General features: G+C 36.8%; 1 long non-coding RNA gene across 2 annotated transcripts in view; it reads left to right on the plus strand.

Moving 5' to 3' along the window:
- LOC137071430 (uncharacterized) overlaps window positions 1-21682 on the plus strand; it is an 82644-nt gene that overhangs the window by 42348 nt on the left and 18614 nt on the right. The window contains exon 2 of one of the 2 annotated variants that reach the window (XR_010904432.1): window positions 8294-8446. The exons of the other annotated variant lie outside the window; for it this stretch is intronic. This is a non-coding gene — a long non-coding RNA (uncharacterized lncRNA). The remainder of the gene's footprint in view (window positions 1-8293; window positions 8447-21682) is intronic. 2 annotated transcript variants of the gene reach the window in all.

Below are 21682 nucleotides of genomic sequence, written 5' to 3' on the forward strand. Positions count from 1 at the left end.
TCAACAGCTACATCTACAGTAGTAGAGGCATATTTACATATATGAATAACTATTTGAAACATATTGTGTGTTTTAGTGGTGACGCCAAATAGTCGATGATTCGATGCATCGATATGCGGAGCCGGATTCGACCATCGATCTCACAGTCGAATCTTTGCGGGTGTTATGATCATGTCCGGTGTGCGACCCCTTTAAGGGCGCCGAGCTTCGCTCCAGACGCGCAGTGCCACGCCTTTAAAATTCGAACACATTGTTTTCAATGAGTGTACACACACCAGCGGCAGCATTCGGCGCCTGTCCGTGGCTACTCAGGAAGTTGTTTAAAATCCTGCCGCGCCACAGAGCTCCATTTCAAGGTTTTATATTAAATTGATAATATATTTCCCTTAAACCGTTCTCTGTACATACTGATTTCACCCTGTGCTACAACATATACCCATCGTGCAGTTGTTCTGTCATAAGTCGATTCAAAATTGAGCTTGCACGTATATAAAGTGTGCGCGTCCGGTGTGAGATACCGGAGACGTGGAGAGGCGCTGAGCTTCACGTCCGGTATGCGACCCCCTTTAGGCGTTTCGGCTTAAGAACGTGCATATAAACGCACTCAAAGTGTTCTTTTCCTCTCTAGCCAGGTGTTCTTTTTAGGTTTATTTATCTAAATGTTTTTTTATATATTTCTGTGATACTCTGTATTTCAATCGCAGCTTTAAAATGTTATGAGAAAACGTTTTGCGAATGTTTATCCTCCACCACATTAGCTTTTATTTAAACCTAAATAAGAGCCATTGTCAGTTCATCAGTTGGGAGGCAGTTTTGGTCACTTTATTAAAAGTTGTTGCTGTGTGCACAGTGTGTAAAGGAAAATAAAAATAGTTTTACCCTCCTGCTGAGTGCTGACTAGTGTCATACCCCTCCCAACCCACACACACACACACACACACACACGCACACACACACACACACACACACACACACACACGCACACACACACACACACACACACACACACACACACACACACACACACACACACACACACACACACACACACACACACACACACACACACACACACACACACACACACACACACACACACACACACACACACACACACAGATGATTCGTCTATAATTTGACCATAGAAAGATTCGACAATTCTGATTCGAATGTGTAAATCCTTAGTCGGGGACCCCTAGTGTGTTTTATACACAGCATGTTGGACTGAAATACCGTAATCATCAGCAATTTAATTGACTATTTAGATAGCACATTAAAACTATACAGTAGGATGTATGGTTAACAACTATTAACATTTGAATCAGGATCTGAAGGCAACTGTATCTTTTATACATTTTGAATTTGTTGTGAATGTTTCTTTTCAACAAAGCACTTGAACGTGACAAACTTGTAAGTGTGACTTGCGTAGGAAGTAGGACATTTCTGATAAAAAAAATCTTATTACCATTTTTTTACTGAATATAAGACAGAAATACATCTGAAAAATTGGGGTCGTCTTATTTTCAGGGACTAGACTTTCGCACGTCAAAAATACACCCACAACAATCGGGACCGCCAAAGACGTGTAACACGACTCAGGACTAAGTGTGCCCCCCAGAACTGAAGTGACATGCCCCTGTGAAGTACAGTGCCAAGGGGATTTCATGATGGAGAAAAACCGTCCAAAACAGAGCAATTCAAAAGTCGGGCAAGCCAACCAGCAACTGTGGAGAGGTTTTGATGCAAAATTTAAGCTCAAAGGTTTTGGAGAACATTTAAACATTAGGACCCTAAACTCTGTTGAAGAGTAAAACTGAAGTAAAGAAGAAATGCCTGTTTTAAATTGATGTTGTGTATCTGTGGATCATCTAATATTTCTGGAGATATTTAGTGGATGCAGATGTGTTTTCCTGGAACAAATGGATGAAGAAAGCATGCGATTGGAGGGTTTCTTTTAAGATGATGCAATCAGTCATTCTGTCAGAGTCCGCGCACAGGCTAAAGCCGTAAAACGTAATAAAGATCTGGATATATCTGGCCCTCATGAGCAAGTATGCCTTTCTGATTGCTGCTGGCAGACCTGTGGCTCCCTCAGGCAATGAAACTCTCTCTTCTACCCTTCTCCACAAACTTCCCTCTCTGCCAGATCATGCTGAGCCAAGACAGAAAAACCAACAACTGCACTCCATGATGAAAGCAGGGACAGTGGGGGGCTTCCCATAAACGACTCTCCCACTCTTTCTGCTGTCATTCCGATTTCCACAGAGTGCCATTATACACGTCTCTCTGATGTGAAAGGCATGCTGACATCTCTCTTTACATGCAGGAGAGGGATCGCGTCAGTGTATGTCTGTGTGTTTGTGTATAGATTAGTTCAGGTGCATGACACTTGACAAAACTCCTCCCCATTTTAAGTCGATTCCTCTTGCTCAATTTTGTTTTTCTGATTTTCTTTAAAAATATTTACATATTTTTAATATAGTTTTTTTTAAGAATGTATGGTGGCTATATAACCTGCAGTCTTCACTGTTATCTTTTAACCGACTGCCAGCGACCCATACTGACTGCCACACTGTGTTGATGTTGGGTCAAACATGAAACTATATCTGCATGATATGATGTTATAGTTGTATCTGTAATATGTCTGTAATAATTATTTCTGAAGGATCATGTGACACTGAAGACTGGAGAAATGGCTGATGAAAATTCAGCTTCGCATCACAGAAATTGTTTTAAATTGTATTTTAAAGTATATTAAAATAGAAAATATTATTTTAAATTGTAATAATTTTTCACAATATTATTGTTTTTCAAATACATTTTTCAAATAAATGAAGCATTGATGAGGATAAGAGATTTCTTATTAAAAAAAAAAAAGTTTCCAAAATTGTGGTAAAAATGTTGATGTTTTACAAAAACTCTTGCTGTAAGAACTTTTTTAGATTAAAATATTTTCTCAGAGAGATCACATGTACCTTTCAGTGCTTCAGATCTTATCAGTGAGGGAAAGTGACATCATTTCCTGTATCTTAGGTAGTTAATTTTAAGGGTAAAATATGGTACGGTAACAGAATTAATGCACAATTTATGGATATATTTTTAAAAAATATTAGTTATTTTTAAACAATTCAATGTTGTAGAATGTAGGAACATTTCTATTTAGGGCTTTTATAAATTAATAAATGATATATATATAAATAATAAATAAAATATTGCCAAAAGAAAAATAATTTATTTGACATTACGGATAAAAATTACAATGACTAATTTGGACTACAAGAAATAATTTTGAGCTATATAAGATACTTTTTACAGAACATATTATATTGTTATGGCCTGTAACATCTTATTATATGACATTGTGTAACAAATTATTAAAATAATAAACAATATAACCATTTGAAAAAAAACTTTTATGAGTTTATTTATGAGTGGACATCAAATTTAAGTGCAATTATAGACACACACACACACACACACGCACACACGCACACACACAAAATTATATATTTTATGAGAGCAGTTAAAAGATAATTAAAATAATGAATTGTTAATAAAACAATAATTATAAATGATAATACATATATAAGTCTCTTTCTCTTATGCTCACCAAGGTTGCAATTATTTCGTAAAAACAGTAAAATGGTAATATCATGTAATATTGCAATTTAAAATTAGTATAATGATTTTATATATATATATATATATATATATATATATATATATATATATATATATATATATATATATATATATATATATATATTAAAACTTAATTACTTCAGTCTTCAGTGTTATATGATTCTTTAGAAATCATTCTAATCATTTTGCATTTTATAATCTTATACACACACCCTAACCACAACCAAAAACATTTTCCAATAATGCTTTCATTGAACGATGCAGACTGTTGCATAACTCTCACAAGTTTGCGGTGAAGTTTTCCACCCCCCAGTCATCTCCGTTTCAAAGCACCCCCGTAGTGCAGACCAGTGACTTCCTGGTGGAGAAGATGTAATGCCCCAATAAGAGCAAATAAATACAGCAAAGACCCCATAGCAGCCTGACATGGGCCTTCCATCTCTCCGCTTACTCATTTGATTCCAAAAAGAGCAATACACACAAACACTCTCTCATACCAGGACAAGCTATTTGTTTTCCTGCTGGCTCTCTGCGTTTGTTCTGGTTTGTGTGGAGCGATGAGGAAAGGCTTGAAAAATCCATGTGATCTGACTCTCGCTCTTGCGGCGAAGCGCTTTTGCACATGGAGCCCATCAGAGGCTAAATGAGCTGTTAATACCACGTTAGCTGAGCTGGAAAGAGCTTTACGCTGCCGTTCTGCCACAGATTCTAGCAGGAAAATGCATGTAATATTATCCCTCAAAACTTTTTTTTTTTAGTGCTGTGTGAATTTGGTCTCACAATGGTCAAGATTAGTCAAGATACTGCCAAGATTTTTGTTGTTGTTGTTAGTAAGGATTTTATTTCAGTGTATAGGAAGATTGTGGGCTGGGAGGTCATTTTCTTTGTGATAAAGATCTGGATAGAGTGCTGGTTAATTCTTCAGAGTGTTCATATGATCTAGAATCCTGGCACGCAGTACACAGGGAAAGCATTCGCAGGAGGCGGGCAAGTTAAAACCAAGCTCTTTTTGACAACACAGAGGTGGTCTTACACACCTCCTCTGGAGGCCCCAACAGTAACATTGGTCAACAGAGACACAATATCAAAGTGAGGTTTCATTTCAGCCTCAGGCAGTCATCTCAGTGAAACACTTACATAGCCATTAATTTGTGGGCCAGGAAACATTAGTGGCAGAGTGTGTTTGGACAGAAATCTGGTTATTTTAGAGGGTAGATCTACTATAGCACGGCATAAAGGCGGTGCTAAACATGTTGCAAGCAGAAATCAGACTACACTATTTATGTTTCGGGACTTTTTAATCCTTGCTAAGGATGTGAACAAACACTTAACACTTAATAATAATAATAATAATAATAATAATAATAATAATGATAATAATAATGATAATAATAATACATTTTATTTATAAAGCACTTTGCATTTTAAAGAAAATCTCAAAGTGCTACAAATGGAGGAAAAATAAAAATAAAATAGTTAGAGGATAATTAGAGTGTAATTAAGAATTAAGTTAAAATCAACACAAAAATGTAAACACAAAGCAATTGAAACATTGAAAAACTTTCTAAACTATGTTTTTAGTCCCATTAAAAAAACAAAAACAAAACTGTGAACCTAAAACCGTGATACAAAGTGAACCGGGAGCAATTTGTAAAGTTACATCCCTAGCGTATAATGTATATGAGGAGGTGCCACAAAATGTAGGTGCCATGACTGAAAAAACGTTGGGAAAAATTGAATAGACAACAGCTTCACTATACAGGTATTTGCAGTGATTTTTGGTAAACAGTACAGCATAGTGTGCATTGATTATTACATCAACCGCATTTACAGTGTCATTTTAAAATGGAGAGTGATGGAGATGCAACATTGTATTGTAATGCTCTTGTATTTAGCCCTAAGATATTCCTTACTATCATAGTCAAATGTGACCGTACACCTTATCGTACACAATATTTTTCAATTAAATAAATGTTATTAAATAAACTATATTTTAGTTTAGTAATATTTATTGAATAATTTGAGGAGATCTTTTGCTGTTTAATACTATTTGTGCAATAATTATGGTCCATTAATGAACACTTAAAATATTTTTCTTCTAATATTTATATTATTTTTATTACAATTAGTGTAGTAATTAAGATTAAAATGGAGAATTCCAATGCAAAGAGGCCAATTAGAGTCATTTTGTGGCTGGAAAAATTATAATTTTCATTTGTAAAGCCATTACCCGCAAAGTGCCTGTATGGCTCTTTATTAAATAATAGTCAAGTTGCTTAAAGTATTGCAGATCATAACTGCTTACTTATTTGTAGGTTTTACATTTGAATGCATGTTAGACGTGGTCAAATACTAGATTTCTTTAAATGTGAAATTTTAAAATGTTAATACCCCCTCTCTCTCTCTCTCTCTCTCTCTCTCTCTCTCTCTCTCTCTCTCTCTCTCTCTCTCTCTCTCTCTCTCTCTCTCTCTCTCTCTCTCTCTCTCTCTCTCTCTCTCTCTCTCTCTCCCCCCCCCCCAATCTGACATGGAACAACCTTGGAACAACTTTTTACTCTTCTAATGCAGTCCCTTGCAAAGCATGCTGGGAACTACAGATCCACCGGGCAGTTTGTTCGTTTCACTCAGCAATGTTAAGTTGACCGAACAAACACTTATCATAAGTAAAGCTGACAATACTCATTTTTAGTAGAAAAAATTCGGTATATTTAAGTTAATTTAGTGACATGAGTTTCTTAAGTAATGTGAACAAGTATGATTTGAGTGCAACTAACAACAGTGCAAGGCTTATCATATTACAGCACTCACACAAGTACATAATCACACACAGCAGAAGACCGTGACAATTCAGTGGATATTTTTGGCTGATGCAAGTTGTCTGCTTATAGTGCCTGTTCTCTGACAGGAAAGAGCTCATCCTTGTTTTTGTGACACCTTTTGGAAAAGTAAGCCGATCCTTATCACTGCCGAAGCATGTGTGTAACTGTTGAACAGTATGTAGGTCATCCAATAGCTGAAGTACAAGAAGCCCCATCAGAATTTCCCTTGCTTGCCAATTAAAATACATTACACATTGCGGCTCTTCCGCAAGGAGACTGGCTCTCCAGGGTGCAGTCGGGTGAATATAATCTACGAGTTAGTTCGGAGTGAAGTCAGCAGAGTTTTTCTTTTTCTTTAGTGCAGTCCATGATTGCAGAACATTTGATATGTAATGCACTGTCGCTCCCACATACAGTAATGTAAAGTCAGAGGGATTGACTGATATGTGTCAGTTTGGGTTGACATGCTGAACCCTGGCTTAGTTCATTTACATTTTAATCATGCACACTTTATTTTTGCACATTTCCCATACATATTATTATTTGACAATACACATTGAGGTTTATATTTGATTTGTTGCCATTATTTTGTCTCATGTCAAAGTTCACATCATACAGTATTTTTCTCATGCGTAGCATTTCCTTTACACGAGTTTTGCATTGATTAATGCCCCTTGAAGTTATTAAAATTTATAATAGAATAAGAATTTTATATTCTTAAATTTACTAATGCCCCTTTAATTAATAGATTGAATGATAAATTAATAGACTGTATTATAGAATATTATAAGAATTGAAATAAATGGTTTTAGCAACTCATAGTGTAATAATAGCACATTATTATTGTAATAAAATGTTCGTTAAAATGTTCTAAAAATTCTTGAGCTCATAATGTAATAATAATTTTTACAGTGATACATGTATTATAAACTCACCAAAAACATATTGTCACAATCAGCTTAATCAGTACATTTTTTTTTATCTAAATCCAGTCTCAAAAATAATAATTGCATGAATATTTAAATGTTGAATTTCACAGGTAGTTTAAGACTGGATTAAGATTTTTAAAAAAAATTATTATAAGGGAATACTTACTTTTGGTTTTAAAAGCGGATTATGACAATATGACATTGGTGATTTTATAATATAATGCATTTCTCAAAATGTAAAATGTTTTAATGAATTATGAAATCAAGATTTTATTACGCTTTGAGAAAACTATTACATTATGAACATTTCATTGCAATAATAATGTAATACATTATGTGCAGTTCTTACATTGAGTTGCTACAAATGGCTTAAACTATATTCATTTAAATATAATTAATTACTGCCTTTTTCAAAGTATTACATTTGATTCAGTTAAAATTTTCAAAGAAAATACTATTGCTTTATCATTTAAATGTCTTTGTTTTAAATATGTGAATCATGTTTTTAACATTTTAAATATTTTGAATATTCCTAAATGTGAATGACATATCTCTTTTTTTCAATAATAATTATTATATATGTCCTCAGATCGTCAATAGACAATACATTTATAAATGTATTAATCCTGATAATTAAAAACTGACCATTCCACAGTTTGTGATTTGTTTTCAACATTTTACAATGTTTATTTCAATTTATGCATAATGTTATAAGTTGTATTTTATAAGTTGAAGATTTATTTTTATTAATTTATAATTCATATAAAATTTAAAGATTAAATTGACATTTTGTAAAATTACAAAAGTTGTTTCTCATTCCTCTGGTACAGTTAAGGAATAAATCACTGTCCCTCTGAGTGGCAGTGCTTGTGGGTAAAAGTGTGATTTATTCCATCCTCTTAGCCTCTGCTCTGCCGCTGTGGGAGAGCTGACACAGCTGATGGATGGTGGAAGCCGCTCTGCCCAGGAGGCTTTGTCAGGCTTCATCTCTTTCTGCTGCTGGAATTAGTGAAGTGAAACCTTAATCAGCGAGAAGTAACTGATATCATTCAAATGGTGAGGCAATTTCAAAAACTGATAATGATCCACTCTACTGACCAACAGTCAATCATATACTTGTGAACTCTCCACCTAAACATCCTTGTGTTATTCAGCATTATAGACTGCCTTCACTTACCTCCGTTGATGTAACTGAAGCTGCCAGTGTTAAAAAAATGTCTGGTCCCATATCTAGACTTTGGGGTGTACTGTTTTGACTTGGGCCAGTAAGCAGAACACCATGTTATCAACATAGCAACTGGCTAAAAAATGCTCAAAAAACTTAACCAGATGACAACACCTTGGTAACCACCCACAACACGCTGGCAGTGAGTTTCGCAAGTATCAAGTTTATGATTTGATTCAGTATCTGTAAATTAACTGAAGCAATATTCATTAACTCTTTTCCTGCCAGCATTTTTAATATAATATCATAATATAACAAAATATTTTTCCGTGGATATCTGAATATCCAACATATCAAATTAAAGAACAAACCTTCAACTTAAAAAAAACAAAACAAAAAACATTTTATTCTAGCTTCATGCATTCTCTATCAACATTTGAATGTGGGAAAGTTTCATTAAAAAAAGCATATTTTTGAGCAAAAAGCTCAAAGTCTAAAGTACATCTGGGTCGGATTCAGAACGATGATCAAAACATAGCTGGAGTAGATCGAGTCCATCAGCACCCCCCAAAACTTCACAGTCCTATAGCTCGTCCTGGGTCGACATTTCATTCAGTAACATGAAGTAGTTTTGATTTATATACTGTTTAATGGTTGCGTAATTTTACATTCAGTATCTTCCAGAAGGTGCATAAAAGTGCCCTCTATCATATAACAGTGAAAACATGGAAAGTTCCTTCAATGACAGGAAAATAGTAATTTTGCATAAGAAACTTATAATACATTCATAGCGGAAGCAATTAACTATTAGACTATCAGCATCCAATATTAATACCATTTAAGAACTAATATGATGATTTGCTTTCAGGTTTCCTATTCTATAGATTACTTTCATATTTTTGTCTAGATGCCAAAACCACATATTTGATAAATGTAGGTAAGGATGGTTGAGTTTGCTGTGGGAACTTGCGAGCTGGAGCTGAGGTTGTCTGAAATTATAAAGGCGATCAAAGAGTGCTGCAGATAACTGATGATTCCTCTGTTCTATTTTCTCTTCTCTTTTTCTCCCTTTCACTTTCCACATTGTTCTGGAAAAAACAACGAGCTGCAGCTGACCAACATTTGTAACAAATTCCTCATGCTTTGACAACATGTGCGGTGGGATGTTTCTATAGTTCGGGGCAGCCCTGGTGTTTCGGCCTGTCCCATAGGTTTTACATTACATCCATGTGGAATCGTCCCAAAAAGAACAAGGCCGACTGGCACACATGTCCTTGTACGCTCCTCTCTTCTTAAACACAGACCAATTGTCCCAGATATCGCCCTTGAATGATTTGCAGTTGGTTTATTTTTTCATGTTGCTGGTTTCCACAGTGCATTTTCACAGACCGCAGCACTTCAAAAGACGAGCTGCGTTTCATCATAATGCGTCTACCGTCACTATATCAATGAGTCGACGTGCAGTAGTAAAATTAGGCTCTTGATGCCAATTTTCCACCATAAGTAGTAACACTACCTGTTGCTCTTGGCTTTATTCCAGTGCAGTTGTTTTTGCTGGAATGGGACAATCGTGCCACGCCCTCAAAAAAAGTCATATAAGGTAACAGCATAATTTGGGAAGTGCAAACCTCAACCACCGAGGAACTTTATCCAATACAATGCAGCCACACAGCATCATAAATGGCTCTCATGGGATTCTTTGTCTTATAAAAAAACTAGCATATTGTGATAGTTTTTTATCTAACCATAAAAATTTGAATCATAATCAGGTCTAATCATAATTGGCCAAAAACAACCATTTCTGGTTGGGTTATTTGGCAACCCAGCGCTGGGTAATTATTGGACAGAACACACGCTGGGTCGTCACACCTGTACCAGTTAATCAAGGTCTTATTAGGCATACTAGAAGCTTCCAGACAGGTGTGTTGAGGCAAGTTGGAGCTAAACTTCCTGCAGCCCTGGCCCTCCAGGAACGACTTTGGACACCACTGCTATAGATTTTAGTGAGCGTTTGTTTGGACAGAAAATATGATGAGAAGCTGAAGTGCAGTGTGATGTCATCAAAGTCATTGATCCATGTAGAGGGTATGCATCGATGTCACTTTCCCGCCAAAACACGCCCCCTCAACTGCGGCTGAGTGGCAGAAGAGCTTCTGCGTGACTGGAGGTAATAGAGGAAAACTCGAGTAGAGCCAACAACTATCAGTTTAAACTAAAGATTGGGCTCAATATTGTGTTCCTTACAACTTAGCAAAGATTCAGAGATCCATGGATAATGACATGCAGCCAGGAATCGGATTTTCCTGACATTTTTGTGAGCCTGATTTCGACATGAAGACTGTCATTTTTTGAGTAAATCCTGCATATATATGCGGATGGGTCAGTGTATTGAAGTGTCAAGTGTGTATGTGGCTGTTTTTTTAAGAATGGAACACAAGATTTATTCAAATTCTGAATATATTATAGACCTAATAATAAAAATAATTATATTGCCTGGACAGCGCACAAAGAGCGCTCCCTTTATATTATAATTTATCATGCTTCTTGGTGGATAAACAGTGTGTGTTTACTATGGAACGCCTTGTTGAATGTTTTTAGCCAACAATCACAAATTTCATTGTAACCCACTTTAACTTTTTCTAAAGTTTGTTATAAACATCATAAATAACGAGTAACGAGTTCTGATTAGGCCAGCGCTTCCCGCGTTGTGATTGGACAGCAGGTTAGCGCACGTTGCCCGGAAAGGTCCCGCCTCTTATCATAACGGGTAGATACGCGCGCTCAATGTTATCGCAAAAATGTCTATATTGCCTTATCAATTTGAGCCGGAATCAGACCCGGAGAATATCGAAGAGGATCGATTACAACCTGCTCAGGAAAGACTTTTGCTGGATGTTTCAGAATGGTAAGCTGTCTATTCAGTAGTTTAAACTGATCATTACAAACACCAACAATCGATGGTGTCTGAATGAATTACTTCACTTTTATATGCTAAGTTTTTCGGATTAGTTTCAATTACCATCTAACGTTAGTCAACAAAGCTAAACAGCGTTGCACTTTGTGTCATGAGTTACATAAACTGTTAAACGGACCAACTTAAATAATAAAATACACTTACCGGTTGTGGTCCATAAACAACGCCTTCTCCAGACAAAGAGGGAACTGCGTCATATTTTAAGAATAATCTTTCTGCGAATCCGGCATTAAACTGATTGAGACTGAGGAAGTAGTCCTCAGCAAAATGTGCTGCACATAGTTTTAAATTGGGATTATAATTTTCCGGAACCGAGTTAAACATAAACCGTAGCCATTGATCTCGTACATCGTCCGTGGGAAGGCCAAAAAAAGGTGATTTGACTTCGGGATGAAAATAACAGCGTTTCAATGGCATGACGACAAACACACTCTACAAAACAACGCTTCCTATTCTCGACCTGCGAGAGCAAAAGGACAACGCCCCCGAATTTGCATGTTCTTGTGGGCGGAGGGTTCGTCAACAGACGGTTTTTGTTGCGTCATTAAAGCAGGAAGTGCAGAGGTGTAGTCCAAACCGGCCGTTCGCTGTAGGCTTTGAAAGGGAACTTCTGTTAAATCAAATATCTCGCTTGGCATTGAACTTTGAGCTTTATAATTTTACAGGTATTATTTATGCTCTAACAGCAACTTTACACACTAACTAAAGTTTGAAAGATGGAATCGCAAAGAATGGGACCTTTAAGGACCATTTTATGTCACTAAAACTCAATCTTTGCTAGCAGGCACTGACACACAAATGCAGATCTGTCATGCAGTCATACATTTTTACATTTGCATATTGCCCAAGACAACCATGCATAAGGCCTGAAAATATTTCACGGTATGCCTCAGGTGAATTTCATGTCTTGGGTGTGTGTGTTTGGGTATGTGCGCTTCCTGCAACTGCCAACAGACAGGAGTTAAGTGCTATGCTGTCACGTCGGCCAGCTCCTCTGTCATTCAGAGAAACAACAAGTACAAATGATCTCAATCACACCTACAACCTGTCAGTCAACAGCTGCTGGGGGAGTTTCAGGAAGACCGGCATCCTCAAAAATGAAAGCGAGAGAGAGAGAGAGAGAGAGAGAGAGAGAGAGAGAGAGAGAGGGAGAGAGAGAGAGAGAGAGAGAGAGAGAGAGAGAGAGAGAGAGAGAGAGAGAGAGAGATTTTTTTTTTATTTTTAGAACACCTTTATTATACGATACACCGAAACACAATGTTCACCAACAACTTACATTAAATTAAGAAAATTAAGTCTCCATTAACAATTTCACATAAACTCCCTTTAAAACACCAAATTAATGTAAACTTTGTAAGATCATCCATTGCTTTATAATAGTTAAAATCTATTAATATTCTTGATTTCACAGAATTTTTAAAAACTGTTACTAAACTATTACAAGCGCCTTGATCAATCTTCTCTTTTCGTGTCATATAAATTGCCATTTTTGCATGTCCTAAAATAAAATTAAACATTTGACATTTATACTTACAGCTCTGGGAGTATTTAAAACCACAAATAAAAGTTTTCAAAGAAAAATCTTCATTAAAACCTTTAAAAAACGTTTTTAAAACTAAAAACAAAGAATCCAGTCTAAAACACTGCATAAAAGCATGAAAAACCGTTTCTCGTTGCAAGCAGAAAGGACAGTTCTGATCAACTTCAGGGTTAATAACAGAAATAAAAGCATTAACAGCAACAGCCCCGTACAACAATCTCCACTGCAAATCTCTAATTCTCTTAGATAATGGTGACTTATACAATACTCTCCATTCAGGTCTTTCATCAGCCTCTAAACCAAGAACTTCACGCCATGGTGTGTCAATTCTTTCATCTAAAACTGCTTTGTTAAAAATTTTCACACACGTCTTGTAACATTCCTTCCCAGAGGTACAAACTTTTCCCAATACAGTCAATTCATTGATTTTTAGAAAAGTGAGAGAGAGAGAGAGAGGGAGAGAGAGGGGGAGAGAGGGGGAGAGAGAGAGAGAGAGAGAGAGAGAGAGAGAGAGAGAGAGAGAGAGAGAGAGAGAGAGAGAGAGAGAGAGAGAGAGAGAAATGAAAGCGAGAGAGAGAGAGAGAGAGAGAGAGAGAGAGAGAGAGAGAGACGGAGAGAGAGAGAGAGAGAGAGAGAGAGAGAGAGAGAGAGAGAGAGAGAGACGGAGGGAGAGGGAAAGGGAGAGAGAATTCTTGTGTGGCTGGCTTTGTGCCACTGCATTAAGTGTTTGTTTGCATATTTGTTTTCTTTTGTCTTTATTTTTATGTCTAGCTCATATACTTCTAAAGAAATGAACTGTTAGGAGTTCTCTTTTCATCTGGAAATGCTCAAGTTTTAATTTCTGTTGATAACTTTACTCTCTTAAAACTAAGGCTTCTTATTTTAACCAATAAGAGTTTTATAATTCTGTATATACCTTTTCTATACCCAGCCAATCTTATTATGAGGCCTATAGTCTCACCTTAAATTCATGCTTAACTCAAACTAAAACTTATACCACTGGTTGAATCAGTGTTTTTGAGATGGTCATAGAACCAAAATTTAGATCTAAGGTAAATCAACTTATAGGGCCCTATGTTAACATTGTCTGATGTGCACAGCACAGGTGCCATGGGTGAGTTTTTAATGAGCCATGGGTGTCTTTTGGGTGTAACATGCAATAAACTAGAGTCTCATCTCCCATTCCCTTTAAAAGCCAGTTGTGCTTGCACCATGGCAGATTTGCTATTTACAATACATGGATGAATATGATGAGTCAGTTTAAATACATTTAAACTGTGTATTGCCAAGATTGGTTAACCTCTTTTATTTGGTTTTGCTTTTTATTTGGTTTTATTTGGCCATTTTTTGGGATTGCCGCCTGGATTTTGCCTACCCAAATTGAAAAGCTTCCCATACACACATACAGTGGTCTAGGTTCAAAATGTTGGTGTAATTTTACAGAAAACCCTTTGAAGTTACACAAAACACTGCTAAAGGTCATAAACATGTAAGTATATGTTGTCTAAGCTATAATAACCCCCCCAAAAAGTAGGCGCTTTTTGATTTTTTTTAAATAAATTAATTTTTGAAAGTGTGTAACTCAGGCCCTGTGTGGCCCAGGTTCCTGTAGACAGTTTGGGCTATTTCCACTAAATTCTAGAAAATAGTGGAAAAAAGAAGTTTGCCTGTGTCATGTTGTATGCCAGATTTACTCAAATGGGTCTGAAGGGATGACCCCCCCCCCTTCCCCCCGTTTCCACCGTTTATAAATGCAATATCCCAGTGTCATTAAATTAATTATATATTCTGAAAGCAGCCCAAAGTGTCTGCAGGGTGCTAGAGCACAAAGGGCCTAAGTTACACACTTTTAAGAATGAATTTATATAAAAAAATCTAAAAGCGCCTAGTTTTTTGGGGTGTTATGACAGCTTAGACAACATATACTTACATGTTTAACACTTGTAGCAGTGTTTTATGTAACTTTAAAGGGTTTCCTGTAAAATGACACCAACATTTTGAACCTAGACCACTGTATGTGTGTATGGGAAGCTTTTCAATTTGGGTACGCCAAATCCAGACGGAAATGGCAACAGAGTAATTTAGTGTAAATACATTACTTTGTCCAAAAGAAATGCCAAAGTGATGCATATCTCCAGAAAGCAGAGACTCTAAGCTTTCAAATGGTACCAAATATGACATCAGACCAGCACGTCCATAGGCAAACAGATTATAGGCGAACAGATTAACAGATTTTGCTATTTAAACAAAACTAGCAAAAAAGACGTTTTGCGTCGCGCCTGGCTTCGTATTGCTAAGTGTATGATAGGGCCCATAATGTTCTTAGGATTAATTTTTTTTTTTTAACTAAAGATGCAGGGCAGTGGAATGGAAAAAAAAAAAAGCAAGGTAACAAGACATGTTTTTATTTTTTTTAAGTTAACCTTTTTTTTTACTTGAGCAATGTGTTTTTAGAAAAGGTTGTCATGCACAAAAACTTGCAAAAGAGATGCAAGATGTAAGCAAAACTGTAAACACCCCAGCATGTTTACAGGGAAAAACTACGGAAAAGGAGGGCAGTCAAATGCAAAAATGTGTTCAGTGTGAACGGCCTGTTATAATTGGTTTGGAGAAAATGTCTGTTAACTACATTAGTTAACATGAACTAACAACACAAATAACTGCACTTATAAAGCATTTATTTATCTTTGTTAAAGGGGTCTTTGTTAACTTGGTGTGCGAGTGCTGTGAGTGTGATCTCCCATCCCCCATGTGCGAGTTGAAAACATGCGTAAATGGCTTCCTCTGCTGGCTGTAGTCTTTAGCCTCTGGCCAAAAATTCCTCCGATGACGCAAATATCGTCAATTTGCGTCATCAGAGGAATTTTTCCGGAAATTAAATGCATAAATCTCTTGTCTCAGGGGGATATAACAGGGGAGCACAGTCATTCGTATGTACTGATACTACTGATACAAAGCCATATGCTAATCTGTGAAGTAACCCTTTAATGTTAATTTCAACATTTACTAATGCATTATTAAAATCAGGCAAGGTTTTTTTTTACAATAATTCACCAAGAACCAGTAGATTGAGCTGAAGAATTCAGAACGTTTAATCCCCAAAGAACTAACTAATGGGTCCTGCACACTGTGCGATTTTTCAAAATCCTTTGCGAATGTCCCTTGTCAGACTGTACGAACATGATCGCCATGTCACACTGTAAGATCTCAGTTGACATTAATGTCAGACTGCACGATAGTGAAGGCGCGCTAAAAACGGACGCGCGCAAGAAAACTCACCCGGAGTTCATATCATCAATGAATGACGCGTTCAGTGACAGTGAGCTGCATTACACGCGGGACTGAAATGCTGGCTACAAAGAAATCTCTAGCACTCGTTTTGGTCATAGTTTGTCTTGAAAAACGGAGATATTTGACGGTCGTCGTAGGAGAAGTCACACTGCAGGATTCTGTGCCAAATCTTCTGACACTGCCAGAATTTCGTCTGAGGTCAAATTTGATTCATTAATCGGCGGCCGGTGAACATGTCAAACTAACGACCAAAGACGTCAGATTTTAGCCTAGGATCTGAGGAATCTTTTAGGATTTGCTAAATTTGTCCCAGACGGCCAAATCGTGGCCAAAATCGCACAGTGTGCACCCGGCTTAAGAAATATTTAATTTGTTCTGTGTTTTAGTGCATTGTTGTACGGTTGCTAAGGTGTTACTTGGTTGTTTCTGGAATGTTCTAGATACTTGCTTGTTCTACAATTAACGCACCCCCAGTTTCTTTGATATTCCTGTCCCAAGATATGGTCAATGTTAGTCTATGGAAATTTTTTTTGGTTATTATATTAAGGGCCCTATAATTTCCGCGATTACGGAATCGCAGAATTGGCATATTAACGCGGAATCTAGTCTTAATGCGGATTTTCCTGGAATTTTACATATTCTGAGGAAAATGCAGACCGGGGGAAGCAAATGTTCGCTACACAACCCCTCTCGTCATTTCAGCTCCCGTTACTTTCAATGAAAGTATGGCGAAGTTGGTCTCTACGGCTCTGCTTTCGTCAGTGAAAAAGTAAAGAAATTCGACGCTTACGGCGGTTTCACACTGCACACGCAGGCAGCGCAGAAGCTTTGTGTATGGAGAGCGTGAGCCGCGTGGCCGTTGTGCTCAGGCAGCATCGGTCGCACGCAGCTGAACCGCGACTTGTGTATTGCAAATACAGACAAATATTGTCCATTCTTTCAGATTTTCCGGTGTTCTGCTCGACCCATCTCATTCTCGTGCTTTGATTTATGATAGGCACATTAGGCAGCATATCTCTTGCAAATGCAACCATGTTCCCCTCTGTTCCAAACACATATAACATGCTGTATATGGGTAGTTTACATGATAAAAGTTACATTAAGGTTAAGATAAGCATCTAGTTTTAATCATTTAAAGAGGCCTTTGAAGTTGAGGAAAACAATTTCTGGCAGTGTTGTGTCTTCATGTATTTGAATTTTTCACAGCTCTGGATATAATATGGTTATTGTTAAACAAACAGAACAATTCACTACATGATTTCATGGTGAAATGTGTTATTTTTTCAATTTTTATTTTTTTAGCTTTAAATGTTTTACTTAATAGTACTGTATGTAAAAAAAAATTGTTCTTTATTAATTTTTTTTACTTGAAAGAAAAAGCTAATAATAGAGCACTTTCATTTTAACTTACATAAACTAATATACCGTATTTTCCGGACTATAAGTCGCTCCGGAGTATAAGTCGCATCAGTCAAAAAATGCGTCATGACGCGGAAAAAAACATATATAAGTCGCACTGGACTATAAGTCGCATTAGGGCAGAGCTGCAGCCGCGCGCATGCGAGCACGCGAGCACCCGCGCGCGCATGCGACCACCTGCTCGCGTGCACTCGCTCGTGCCCGCTTCACTGCATAACCCGAGCAGAAGAAAGAAAGTTTGAAGTGAGTGAGAAACTTGTAAGGGACTGGCGAAAAGCAGAGGTTACTTTAATTGTGATGAAGAAGAAAAAGAAATCTACTTGCGGACTGTAAGCAAGATGGCCAGAGCTGAAGGAACGAGTCCACAGAGGCTTGAACTCTCTGCCGGGAGAGGCTCTGCCGCGCGAGACGAACGCTGTGAGAATCGTTCTCCGCTGCATGTTTTACTACATGCTGTTTGTATTTTGCAGAATAAGATTTTCTTTATAGGAGCATTTTGTTTGTGTTCAGTCTTTCTAAGTTGTTGTGTATAAGTAAATATTAGGCTACAGGAGCAGCATAGAACGCATTCTCGCGGCTATATGTTTATTCTTGTCAGTCAGTATGAATTAAATTTGATATATAAGTCGCACCTGACTATAAGTCGCAGGACCAGCCAAACTATGAAAAAAAGTGCGACTTATAGTCCGGAAAATACGGTAATGTATTTTACCGGAAAGTTTAAAGCTAATAACCATTAATATTTGAAGTACTTGAAGTGCGGTGTTATGTTGCATCATGCAGTCCTAAAAAGTAAATGTGATGTGTGTTACCTCAATAAATTTAAGGTCATTCCTATTTTTTGTTTTATGTACTATTATATTAACATTAAAAGCACACTCTTTTTTTTCAACAAAATAACAGTAAAGGGTAAAAAAAACCCCGAAATTCCCAAAAATGAAAACGAAAAAAACGAGTTTGCAAAAATTAAAACGGAAAAAACGGAATTTGTCAAAAAAAAATTGGGGGGAATTTGGGAACGTTAAAAACGGATAAAATCCTTAATAACCTTCTGAGTCCGTAATAAGGGCCCTATAAAATCCATTTTATCCGTAATAAAACGGATTTTATAGGGCCCTATATATTGGTTTCTTGACTAAAATATTTAGTCTGATCATATATAAATGTACAGCACAGCTCCTCAGCAAGCCATTTGTCATTTTGCCATCATTTCCATACCACGATCACTAAGGGAAGAGTTTTGCACCACAGTTTAATATTTAGGGGTTAGCGGTTTGTTCAATATTATAATCTCAAAGTATATTCTATAGTAATCATGATTCTTAGTTGTTTGTTAAATTGTGTCTCGAAGGTCAGATAGATGTAAGCAAAATGACTACAAGAGCTGATACACTCTGACCCTTTCAGACACTCGAGGATAAGATATTCAGGATGTGCAGTTAACAAGTCGCCACACTGTCACCAGCATTACACGGCACACATTCTACTGTGTTATCACTGCTCTCTTCTGATACATTCCTCTTTGCAACAGTCTGCTCTCAGCAAGAATAACACTGTTTTATGTTCTGTTTTATGGCTAAGATGGTCCCAGAAAACTGCCACTTGATCAAGCTAGTTTCCATATGGGCCAGGTCCACTTTAGTTTGTTTTTCAATATACACTCAAATAATGGTTCTTTATTGGTATCTATGAAATGAATCCATGAAGAACCTTAAATGGAACCTTTTTTTTTCACTAAAGATTTTTTATAGTGGAAAAGTTGTTGATTTTTTTAAAAGCGTTATTTACGCTAAGAAAACAATGTTAGTTTAAGAACTGTTCACTAAAAGGTTCATTGGAGAACCAAAAATGCGTGGCGAACCTTTTAGGAACCTTTCTTTTTAAGAGGCCATACATTTATAGCTCAGAAGGTTTTAATCCCATGACATGGATTTTGCCTTGTTGAAATGAAGATTGGGATTTCAATCACTTTTATAAAAGTTCACTTTAAAAGTTTGATTTCAGTGGGACATTACTTGTTCTTTTTATAATGTTGTGTAAATGCCATGGTACATTCCCTGCACGAGCACCATGATGCAGTGTGTTATGACCGCTTGGTCATGATGGGTCAGTGTATTTTCTGCACTGTTAAATTACCTCACTTCAACGAGTTGATTTTGGCATCTGCACTTGAAATATCAGTTTATCATATATCAAATCACTGGAGCCTGATGCAGTGATTCAGATTTTTTGGCTCTAACAGGAGGAAGGGGTTGTTTGCATGTGCGAGTGTGTGTGTGTGTGCTTTTTGCATGATTGGTTGAATTTATAGGTTTGCTTCATACTTCTGCCATTCATAGCAGGTTAGAAAAATAACAGCTTTCAGTTTAATTTGATTGATTGTTAAATAGGAGCTTCTGCAGTTTCAGTCAAAACAGTTCTAAATCAAACATGTCACAAATTTCCGGATTTAACAAAGGTATCCAAAGTCAAGGAGCAGACACACACACACACACACACACACACACACACACACACACACACACACACACACACACACACACACACACACACACACACACACACACACACACACACACACACACACACACACACACACACACACACACACACACACACACACAAAACATGTTGTGTTTTCTTCATGTTTTATGGGGACTTTCCATAGACATGATTTTTATACTTACCCTACCCATTTTTTAGCATTTTCAAAAAGTCTGATTTAACAGTGGGACCAAAAAAAATACCCTTCATTAACATTTGATGAAAATTCAGCTCTCGTGTTCACACGCTCACCCATGACTCGATGTAAATGTGTGCTGTGTTGACATCCATTCTGAGCTTGCTTTTTTGTGCAAGTTGTTCATGGATATTTGAGATCACATTTGACTCAATATCTCTGTTTATTTTCCCAACAGGACGAGAGGTGCAACAAGGTGTGAAAGCTTTAAAATTCTATAAAGCCGTGAGATTGTGTCAAAGGTGTTCCAGTGTGATTTTAATGATCCAAGAGGGACGTTTCCCTGTTGAACTGCTCCAATAAAACTCCAGGAATATTACAATAATGAGAAACTGAGCAACACACACATATACAAATTCAACAAGTCTTTATCTTTAATGGACTTCTGGAGTCCACCTGGACTTCATCATCTTGCTCTTTGCAGCAGCTGTTTTATGTGTGTGTGTGTTCAGACAGCCTCTTACTGTGATGGATCAGTATACTTTCTGCCCTGTGCCCTGGACTAGATCCATCCCATAAGGAAACAAGTGTGTTTGTCCTGAGTGGGTGTGTTTTGTTTGTGTGCCTGTGAATTACATAAGACGTTCAAATGTTAATTTTGATTTATATTTAAAGAGATAGTCCACCTAAAATGGAAAATTCTGTGATCATCTACTCACCTTTGTGACACAAACAATTTTGAGGGATGACATGCATCATATGAGTATAAAAAATAACACTTTTTATTTTTCCAATATGTATTTTCTGTTCTACAGAAAAAGGAATATGAATGAATGAATGGATCAGTTAAGAATCAATTTAGTGAATAACTCAAAAGTTTTGTTTTGGAATGATTCAGTGTTTTGAACAAATTGGTTGAAGGAATGATTAAAGTGACTTAGTCCAGGTTTACAGCTCAATATTTACTGGATTAGTGATCTTGGATTGATTGAATAATAGACTTGTTCATAAACATTACCGATGTGTAAATGTAATCTAAAGGTTGTTTGATTCTTCAAGCATGTGAATGCACATCCTTGTGGCAGTTACAGTCCTTAACCACTATACTAAAAACCCATAGAAATTTCCAAGGCAAATAAGCCATCATGAATAAACAGTTCTATAAGTTTATTTCAAGGGTGTGGTTCTGTGCACTCTAAAAAATGCTGGGTTGTTTCAACTCA

This window comes from Pseudorasbora parva, chromosome 3 (genome assembly GCF_024679245.1).
Source record: "Pseudorasbora parva isolate DD20220531a chromosome 3, ASM2467924v1, whole genome shotgun sequence".
NCBI lineage: Eukaryota > Metazoa > Chordata > Actinopteri > Cypriniformes > Gobionidae > Pseudorasbora > Pseudorasbora parva.